Genomic DNA, 11,054 nt, shown 5'->3' on the forward strand with positions numbered 1-11,054 from the left:
TGTATGTTTTGACAGTGGTCGATGACAGGACGTGATCCCACACCGTACGAGCGCGAGTACGCAGGCAGGAAGGGCTTAAACGCCCTGATGGACATTCTCAGTTCTCGCGGCGGCATGGTTAGTATTAGGGTTTACTCTTTTTTATTTTTTGTATTGTTTTATAAATGTCGTTATATGTTTATACTTACTGAAAACTGTCTTATTGTCTTTTTTTGCAGAATCCGATAGATACGCCGCTTGGACGTGATGAGACGTCTCACTAGACGTCAGTTTAGCCGTAGCTAGATAGCATTAGTTTAGGGTTTCTCATAGCTTATGTATCATGAGACGGATTTTATACGTCTTTTTGAACCATGTATATTATTACATTTGTCACCGCAGTTCCTTTTGCCAATCAATTCTTTATGCCTATGATGTTGTACAATTGTCATTATTACATTTGCCAATCAATTCATTTTGCCTATGATATGTACAATTGTCAATTTTGCAAACAATGCGTCTTGTGGGTGACTATTTTGGGTCTATTATCTACCTTTGCACTTTTTTTAAAAAGTGAATCAACTACAATATGGTTGATGGGTGGCAGGGCATTCAATGCCCTGCCACCAAAAAAAAATTCTCTCGGGCGTCGCTATAAGCGTTGCTATTTATGGCTCTGCAGCGTCGCTATAAGCGTCGCTATAGTCATCTGTGTAAACGTCGCTATAGGCGTCGCTATATGCGCCGCTATATAGCGACGCTTATAGTGACGCATATAGCGACGCTCTCGTAGCGACGCTCGTAGCGACGGTTTTAGCGACGCCGAGGGTTATAAAAACCCAATGTATTTCCGTCGCTAACAGCGTCACAAGAGCACACAACCTCTTGTAGTGCTATAAGCGTCGCTATATATCGACGCTCATAGCGATGCATATAACGACGCCTATAGCGACGCATATAGCGATGCTCTCGTAGTGACGCTATTAGCGACGGTTTTAGCGACGCCGGGGGTTATAAAAACCCAGTGTATTTCCGTCGCTAACAACGTCACAAGAGCACACAACCTCTTGTAGTGATATCTTATGAATTGAGAATGGAATTTTAATTTACCTAGAAACCTTTTCAGGTGCTCTGTTGGTGTTGATGGTTTGATATCTAGAATGGCTTTCACCTTTTTAGGATCAATCATGATCCCTTGCTTTGACACAATGTGTTCTAGGAGGATTCTAGACTTAACTGAAAATGCACACTTTTCAGGGTTAATTTCTATTCGTGTATCACTGCATCTCTACAAGAATAGCCTTAAATGGAAAAGATGCTTGCCTTGTGTCCTACTACGCTGAAATCATCCACAAAGAATGTCATAAAATCAGTCAGGTAGTCGTCATAAGATATTTCTTGCACCATCCTTTGAAATGTAGCTGGTGCATTCTTCAGACCAAACATCATCACTGTGGCCACAAAAACTCTCCATTATATGACAAGTGCCATTTTATCTCTATCTTCCAGAGCCATCTTCACTTGGTTGTAGCCACTAAAACCATCTAAGAAGGTATACATTTCCCTTTTGGCCACCTCATTGCAAGGGAAATGGGTTTGAGATGGTCGCCACATTAGGCCATCTCTAGTCAACCCATACCTTGATTTTTATGTTCTTTATGGGGACCACTACTATGGGAGACATCCATGTGGCTTTGTCTATCGGATATATGAACCCTTAACAGTCTATCAATTTCCTCTTTCATTTGTTTGGCATAGTTTGTGTCCATTCTCTATCTTTGTTGTTTGACCAGCGCTGCTCCTTATTCAAATTAATCTTATGCTCGTAAAATTTGGGTTTCTGTCTTTTGTGTCTGTGTATGACCAAGAAAACACATCCTTGTATTCTTCCAACAACATAAGTAGCTGTTCTTGGAACTTTTTTTGAGTTATGTACTGATTTTCATCATCTTTTCTTCCTCTAGCATGCCTATATTAACCTCTTGTGGTTGATCAAGTTTTACTTGCACAGTTGGTTTTGCCTCTTTTAACGCTTACTCTTACATCCATGCCTTCACATACTTCTTGGCTTGTTCACTTTTCCCTTGTACTAGGCTTTTTCTTTGCACTAAGTCCTTCAGACTTTTGAGTCCCAACTGCCATTTTTTGCTAACCTTCTCTAATAGCCAATCTATGGGAACTAAGAATAGAGGCATTAGATCCAGGTTTTGCTTCAATAGTGCCTCCTCTTTATCATCTTCCAGTCCTTCTGCCATGTTGCATGAGTCCTTCTTCCATGTCTCTACATGCTTCTATGTTAAGGACAATTCTCTTTTTGCCTTGTTGTTTCCAAAGATATTATTTTCTTTTCTTTTCTCATAGATTGTCCCAATCATGCTTCACTATTTGGCATCCCTCAACCAAGGCCTCCCTAGATGTAGTTGATACCTAGCAATTGTCTCCCTTTTGCATTGGTATGACTACCAGATATAAGAGAAATTCCATGCCATTTATATTGGCTTTGACATTCCTTAACAATCGTTTGGAGATCATTGTGCTAATATCGACCATTCTAATTTTGAATGGAATGGTTTTGAAGTCAAGATTTAATCTCTTCTTGCTTCCTCAGAGATTACTTGACTTTGGAGACTCTATTTTGAGTTCCCAGTGCCTAGACAGGCACTTGGACTTCTCTTTGGTCCCCGGACACTTGCCCCCACCCCATTCGTTGGTCAAATAGTCACCGACAACTCATTTTTCACCCAAAAAAGGCCATAATTGGACCAATTAAAAGGTGCCCAAATAGAGAACCATGTCGGCTAAGAAGAGAGAGAAAATTACTTGGGATAAGAGCCAAAAAAATCCCCTTTTCAATAGCTGCAATTATCTGCACACCCTTTTTCCTAACAGAGACTAGGTTTTTTGGAGCTTTTGAGAGATACCCAAACTTCAAAAGCTTGTAACTCTCTCGTCTGTTGTCGGAATCAAGCATATGGATACTCTATGGATATCTACACGGCACGAGATTCATTTTTATGGTCTTGGTTTTCATCAATTTTAATCATGGTTTGGGTTAGTGTTGTTTCCCGTTGGACTTTACATGTGTTCAACATAGGTGTTTTCCGCAGCTTTATGGTGTTTTCTTCCGATGGTGTGGTGTGTGCAAGGCTATAGAGGTTCTCATTTTCCTTCTTGTTTGCATGCTAACAGTGTCAATCGCGGTGCATATACCCTTGTTATATTCCCTTAAAGTGGGTTTGACATGACGCATGTCAATGCCTGATGCACCTTTGGCATACACTACTACACTGACCTCTTTCTCCACCAACATGGTGGTAGAGCGGTCTATTGACATAGAAGCTCCAAAAGTTAGAGAGATTTCTTCGAGGATGAGAAAGTTAGGAGCCTCAAAAACATAAAGTGAAGAGCCTTAAAGGGAGGAGGGGCCACAACGACGGGGTTTTTTGGCCAATAAGGCCATAGAGCAGTGGTAGAGAAAACGTGCAATTGTTCTTTGCACCTGTCACCGTCCAATGGTCACCATCACATTAACTTTGATTGTTGACATTTCAGGTTATTTCAAATAGAACTCACACCATATAATTTTAATAGTTGATGGTTCACATCATGGCTTGCTTAATAGACTACGAATAATATTTGTTTGAATTGGTTGTATGCAATGTTAAATACTATTTGACATATATATATATATATATATATATATATATATATATATATATATATATATATGAGAGAGAGAGAACCTTTGAAATTTGTTGGTAATCATGACTCTTTAAGTTTTCTTTGTAATGAAGCCTTACTAGAACATTTTCATCAGGTGTGTGTGTGTGTGTGTATGTACGTGCATCACACTCTCTCTCTCTCTCCCTCTCTCTGTCTCTCCCCCCTTTAACATATCAAATTTATTGCTCAATTTTTTCCAGCAAAAAATGTTGCCTTCTTAAGGCCATCGTGAAGTCTTCACCTTGTTTTTATTTAGGGAGGATATTGCAAAAGCTAAAGGCTTGGGGAATCAAAAAAGAAAGGCTAAGGGTGTATATACTAAGCATTGTCTAAGTTGGGATAAAAACAATTTCTCAAGACTTGATACTTAAGACAAACCCTATTGAGGCTTTGCGTGCTACTTCAATCACCATGGCATCTGGGGACTTTGCTTGCGAGGGGTTCGGAGCTGGGGTACTCATAGGAGCCACCTACAGCAAGAAGTGTCCAAATGTCTTGGAGGATGTAGATCTTCTTGGTGGTTTTGACCTTGGGAGACGAAGGTGTTGCCTGTTATCACAACCACCCACATAATGTCAATCGGGTGGATCGAAACCCGGTTAGTGCATGGATGCACCAAATGCGATGGATTGAGGGCTCTAATGAGAGAGTAGGAGTTAGTGATTAGGAAAGAGAGAATTCAAGAAGAGATGGGAAGCTCTTCGCACACACACCTCGATCCATCACTCAACTCTCACAAGCTCAAGAACATGATGTTAATCTCTCACTAATGATTAACATTCACACACAAAATCATGCACACACAAGCATATGGAAGCCAAGATTATAGAAATGCAATGCCATTGCCTCAACACACACACACACACACACACTAATTGAGCACACACATGAAGAAAGCACACAACACATTAAAAAATTAGCAAGAGGAGAGAATGATTAGATAAATTTAGAGACAAATAATCACAAATCTAAGCATCACAACACATAAAGACACGGGAGAGAAGCATAGAGAGACAAATAGCTTTGCATTATCAGCCCAATGCTAGCCACAATGTGAGAGGGGAGCTCCATCTCCATAGCCACCTCTCTCTCTACTCTTCACCCTAGCTCTCCAAAGAATGAGCTTCACATTGTGGCATTTGAAATTTATACCTAGGTTTTTTTGAGAAGTGATCTGCCACCCAAATGTGCATAAAAGTCCTAGGCTCACAAATACGAGCTGGAACTTTCATAGAGCCCGCAGATATAAGAAAGGTACATATACACATGTATGTATACATCAATGTAAGCACAATGCATGTCATTGACACTCGTTCGTCAACAATCTCCCCTTCCGAGGCTTTGTCATCCCTGACAAAGCCATTTCGAGGTAGAAATTCAATGTGCTTGCAAAAGAAAAATGTCGATGAGGTAGAAAGCTGAATTATATGGCAATAAAGCATGAGGAGAATCTAAAGCACATGTGGAAATGAGTAAATGAAAATAATTATGAAATGTTACACTTCCATTAAGGACAAATAAATTACATTTTGCTAAAACTAATCAATCAAGAGTTTTGGGCTTATGGATGAATCTATCGATTAATTAGCTATGACTAAGGTTAAAACAACTACTCTAGTACTAGCTAAGTTAGGAAAATTATCTAAATTCTTGATTCCCTAATTGTGCCTTTTAGCTTTGTTTAGTCAACTAACTCTCACAAATCCAAGCAAAAGCTTGAATTTTACACTTTAAGCTCAATGGAAGTAATTTTCATGTCATTGTTCTTTTTTTCTCTTTTTCTCTTCATTTTTCTTTCTTTCACATTGGTTCAAGATTATTTGACATGTGTATTTATTTTGTATGCTCGGGGCTTTTTGCTTCTCAAAGAAAAGAGCCCACACTAGGAACCTCTAGGGCTCTACTATCATGGGTTATACATGTGAGTGAAGTACCAAATCAAGCTGGGATCTCTCTTCCCGCTTAAGATTTTATATTTGTGGCACTTTTACTTTTTGCTTCCATTTACTTTGTATTCTCACTAGTGTCCTTTGTTGTTTAAGTGAGCAAGCCTCTCTATGTCTAGAACACTCCTAAGGTCTCAAACAATCAAACAATTTTACCAACTAGGACTAGCGGTCAAGTAAATGAGTTAACCTAAAGTCATGGTCTCCTAACATGAAGGCTCATCTATCAGACTAAACTGTAGTTCAATCAACCTAAGAAAATAAAAATTTATACATCGATAATGGTAGATAACATAACCGAATGCACTCAATCAAACCATGGAAAACCACAATTAGCAAATATAAATACTCATAAGCATGAATCATGGAAACTAGTACACCTAGAGGTATGGGATGTGTCTATATCTCTGGAAGAAAAATGCAATGCAGAAGGTAGATCTATCCATGCTACGTGAAAGCTCAAGTCCATCTATGCTACAAAATCATCAACAAAACACTACCACCTAGAAAGGTGTGGCAACATAGAAATGAAAGTTTTATTATTTAAATGCAAATAAAAGGAAGTCCTATACTAAGGTCTCATACCTGGATGCCTAGAGGGAACAAACCCTAAGGGAAAAAAGTAGCTCTAGTATAAGTGCACGTGTTTAGTACACCATAGTCAATTTGCACAAGTCAAGGGTCTAGTGCAACTCGGAGGGATAAGAGAACTCTCTCCAAACAATAAAATCTGCAATTTTCTAGCTCTCTTTCTAATGGTCATTCACTTGATAGCACCTAGATCCATGTCAATGGTAATATATGTAGCTCAAGTAATGTGTCTAGGGATGACATCAATCTATGATTGTATGGTCAATGAACTCTATGGCTCAAGATCCCTTACAGACTGAGTCTTGCCTAGCTCTAGGTCAACAACATGGTCAATGGAAATCTCAAGTGAGCTATGGCTCGTTTCAACCTGTGATGTGATAGGTGGCGGCTCTTTGGTAGCCAAATCTTCAATGTCCATGGTATCTCACTGAATGTAGGTCAAGCTCTCCTCACCTATGGTGGTGAATGTCTTGCTCATGTCAGCACTCATCGTAGGGTAGGCCTCTACATATGTTGTGAACATCGTCTAGATCTCTGTAGCATGGGTGTGGTCAAAGAAGTTGTAGGAGATCTACGAGGATGTGCTATGGTCTGTGGTGTAGGAACCCAGATCTATATATTTCCTCTAGTGACTGTCTAGATGTGAGCCAACCCTAGGATAAACCATCATGTGTATTGTCGCTCTTAATCCAAACGTTGGAGAGGAAGAATAAGGAACACACCCGACACACACGTAGCTACTCCTATATACCTCACGGTATCCACAGCACCCCTGTCCTCTCGAAAACACCTTCAAAAAAGATGATTTACACTAGCAGGGCCTCGCCTGCACTTTGCCCAACGCACACACGCTTTGCACAATCCTCAGAAAGCTATCACATCAATCTTTCCCGCTTCCGGCTCTTCCACATCTCAACACCTCTCTCTTTCTCTCTCACACACACAGGGGGCCCGGGGGGCGCACACGCTCACACACACCGGCATCACACACCCTAGAGACGAACAAAGAAGAAAGGGGAAAGGGGGGAAAGACGATGCCAAAATCAATAATGAAGGCTTCTCCATTCAAAGGAAAGCACCCTGTACAAACTCCATAAACCGTGTTCTAAGCTCCACCATGGCAATCACCAATCCATGTCGAGAGCCACACACATCCCTCAAAACTCGACTCCTTGGGCACACACTTCAACGAAAACTCCACCACCAACTTCGCATCGGAAACAGCTTTTTCTCTTAGGAGTCCTCGCTGGCTCTTTCTTCTGCGAGGCCCTCTCTGTTTCGAGCCCCTTCACGAACAACGTGTGCCGACGCTGAGCGCACGAAGTCTCTCTCCTTTCTCAATTTTTCAATTCTCCTCCTCCTCCTTCTCCAAGAAAAAGGCTCATGCTCGAAAAAGGCTTATAAGTCATTACAAAAATGTCCCTTTTTACTTTTTGCTTGTGAAACTCACCTCAACTTTCCGGTTTTCAAATTCTATTCTTACTTCTTATTGCCTTTTGCACTTATAACTAAGGAAGGGTTTTAATGCAAGCTTTCCATGCTGCCGGTGCTTGGTGTGCTCAAGTTGGCAAAATTCCCCTCTCAACAAGTCACACCCTTTCCAACACTGAACCTTGAAAACTTTGCCGCATTTCAATCGCTTCACACCTCCATACATCAAGTTGCAAAAGTAGACAAAAAATTCAATTTATGTCCGTCGCGAGATCATCTGTCCACTTGAATTGGGCGTACCTCGATGCCCTTGACTCCGATCGGCCATCCGTAAATTTTGGTTGAATCCCCATATTGCATATGATTTTGCAGAACCCGAGCGAGCTAAAAAATATCTTTGTCCACATGCCTATCAATGCCGCTCGATGAGCACATACCGGACCCTCGGTAAATATTCCGCAGGCCATAACTTGCCCGTTTGAGCTCTGAATGGCGAACCGAAAAGACCGGCATGATCGACAACTCGAGCTTTACACACGTATCCACTGATCCTAGTTTTGGCTACCTGTATGTACCTGCCTTGCCCATCGGGGATCTGCAAAGCATTCCATCTTCGGACAATCATAACTGTCACAGACGGACTCCGTTTGAGGAGCCGTCTAGATGGGCTTCTAGAGCATCTTGAGCACTTCATTTTGGAACACATTTCCCGCATATCAAACACTTTGACGTGCCATCCCAATCAGCCCACTTTGGAGGCCCCCCCTTGGTCTAAAAAACCGTCTTAAGCATGTTTTTGTGCTGCCACTTGCCTACCCAGGGTCTTCATATCTACTTTAGCCCTTTGCCATGCACATGCTAGCACCCTTTGCACTGCATAGAACACTTCTCATTGAGGACCAACTTTGGTTTCACCATCATTGCCCACCCCCTAGTTGAACATTTATGTTCAACCACAAATAGGCTTATTGCACTAAAAAACTGTCACACCAAAACAAACTCTCTGCACATCACAAAACCACCTAACATATCTACAAAATCTGGCATCTGCTACCCGCTACCTTTGTTCATGCGGGCTGCCCAACCCCCTGCTTTACCTCATCCGCCTGGGTCAAACACTTGGCATTGGTCACGTTGTTGGGAAACAAGCAAACTGAAACACCTCTATAGTGATGTCACCCAAGAGCGTTGAAAGAGAACTACAAGACACAAAAAAATTTGCCAAATCCTTTTGAAACACCACAAGTCCAATAGGAGTAGACCCTTGGGAATTTACTAGCCGTCGCCCACCCAAGAGACTATGTCACATATGAGCAAAACCCTGTCAAAGCACGGATTTACAGCACACGCCGACCAATGCAGATGAATACAAGAGCCTCTCCTTTCACCATTGAACATCACAAACCCGTAACTTCAAAATCAATTCCACAATTCATAGATACATGCCCTCCGAATCTGTCTACACATAATTTGCCACTAGGCTGCCATAGCCATAACCCTACAGAGAACTAGTCGTAACGTGAAGAGCACAACTCCAATTGGGACACTTTAAAGATTGAGATAAATCTTGAAAAATGACTGGCGATAAATCTGAAGATGACCAAAATTTATTCCATACGCCGCCATGAGCAAAATTGACGTGAACAGAAAGCTGTCCCAGCACGACTACACGTAGAGAAGGCTAGTCGAGGCAAAAAACTGCATCCAAAGGGATGAAGAAGACACAACGACCCAAAACCTGCAAATTTTTTATGTTTGGATGAACGTTTTTTAGATTTTACATGATTTTTAGTTATATACAAGTCTCCCTTCAAAAAACTCACTCACGGGCACTTACAGTAGCTCGACAACTGTCACTAGACTAGCGACTTGCAATGCATGTACATGTGCTTGCTAAAGAAAACTAAAAACCCCACAAAAAGAAAGCCCACACACACTTTTGACATCGTACATCATGTCCGTATGTACAAATTTACAAAAAACAGGGTTCTCAAAATGCGCGCAACAACGTCCATCCATCTACATCAGGCTCACATAGAGCCGCACCAAGGCATCTAGCCAACCATCCACATAAGTTTCCCTGGGCATACTTCCACTACTCCCAGCATCCGTAGGCATACTCTCCAGTTCCAAAAAAACACCACCAAAAGCATCACCGCTCTCCAAGTGTACATCATCATTCACATTGAACATACCATGCCCTCCTTCCCAACCATATAACGCAAGATCCTCCTTAAGCAAATCTTGTACCTGCTCGATAGCCCACTGCATAGCTGCGTTTATTAGAGTCCCCTTCAAAAACCATACGCAAACTTCCGTTAATAGCTCGAATAAGTCCACACCCTTGGACTTTTCTTCATGCTCAAAAGAACCACTCCGTTTAGCGGGCAACCTCTTTCAACATAGGCACCCCGATCACCATTGCTTCCACACTCACCTCCGTACCTGCCTCTGTTGGCACCACCATAGCAGCACACTTTTGCTCTCCAAAAGAAACCGCCAACTGGAGAGGGATAGACCCTCGTATCACCTGCATTCTAGTCAAAGCTTTCCCTACAAGCACCTGTGTCTCTTCATCCATCTCACCCACCGGGTCATCAAAACCCCAATCATCTTCATCTTCAATGTTTTCCTGGCCAAAAGAACCTGTATCCAAGGCACTACCCGTGAAATCCATAGGCAATTTCAGTTGCTCTTCCCTTCGATAAGTATCTGATGCCTCTCCCTTACCATCTTCTTCAACCTGTTCTTCTTTCTTAGCCACCACAACACTCTCCTTCTTGGGAAACCCTTGTATCTGTCGTACAATCAAAGCACCTTCCACAGCTACCTTGATGAGCATTGTCATTAGCATGGTGCCACACAACACCCTCACCTGCATGTCTCCATTTCCAAGCTCTGATGCTATCACCTGCTCATCCTTTATAGTGGCAACCACCACATCCTTATGCATATTCGAAGGTAACTTTACCATTACCAGCACCGACTCTTCGGATTCTGTCTCCCAGCTCCTATCTCTATCCTCCTCGCTCGTTTCCCAAAAGCTTGAGCTTGTAGCCTCATCATCTTCACCATAGGCCAATTTGGCTTCAGTATCATTATCCTCTAGCTTCTTTACAAAAGCTCGACCATCATCCTGCCCACTTTCATCATCCAACCCCAACCTTTCTGCACCTACCACTTGGCCATGATCTGTGTAATAGGACTAATCTTTGAAGTTCTTCAAGTTGAAAAGATTGTAGCAGGGCATATGTTTCGTTTAGCAGGATTTGAAAGATTGTTGAATAGTCTATTAAATAGAGCTTATATGAATGAGTTTGAGATATTAAGAGAGAACATATATTGTTTTTTAAATAATACACTAAAGACTTGATAAAGATTAAT

Source organism: Adiantum capillus-veneris, chromosome 5, assembly GCF_014529385.1.
Source record: "Adiantum capillus-veneris isolate H3 chromosome 5, ASM1452938v2, whole genome shotgun sequence".
Taxonomy (NCBI): Eukaryota; Viridiplantae; Streptophyta; class Polypodiopsida; order Polypodiales; family Pteridaceae; genus Adiantum; species Adiantum capillus-veneris.